Source organism: Penaeus monodon, chromosome 25, assembly GCF_015228065.2.
Source record: "Penaeus monodon isolate SGIC_2016 chromosome 25, NSTDA_Pmon_1, whole genome shotgun sequence".
NCBI classification, from domain to species: Eukaryota; Metazoa; Arthropoda; class Malacostraca; order Decapoda; family Penaeidae; genus Penaeus; species Penaeus monodon.
Window position 1 is genome coordinate 31,692,857 of NC_051410.1, and position 226 is coordinate 31,693,082.

The following is a 226-nucleotide window of genomic DNA, read 5'->3' on the forward strand; positions in this document are numbered from 1 at the left end:
TCCAGTAGGGATATTTTAGCCAAGGTGCAGCTCGGCGCGTGATGGTGATCGCCTCTGACAGGGCCTCACCCTCGTGTCCAATATTTCACGGCCAGGGGAAGCCGCCTTCGCACGCACTTGCTCATGCTCCTTCATCGCTGTTGTTTATGCGACTCTTTTTCCGCAGAGCTGGTCTTGCTTCCATCGTTCGCTGCTTAGCATTCTGCTCCCCAAAACACAACGACCA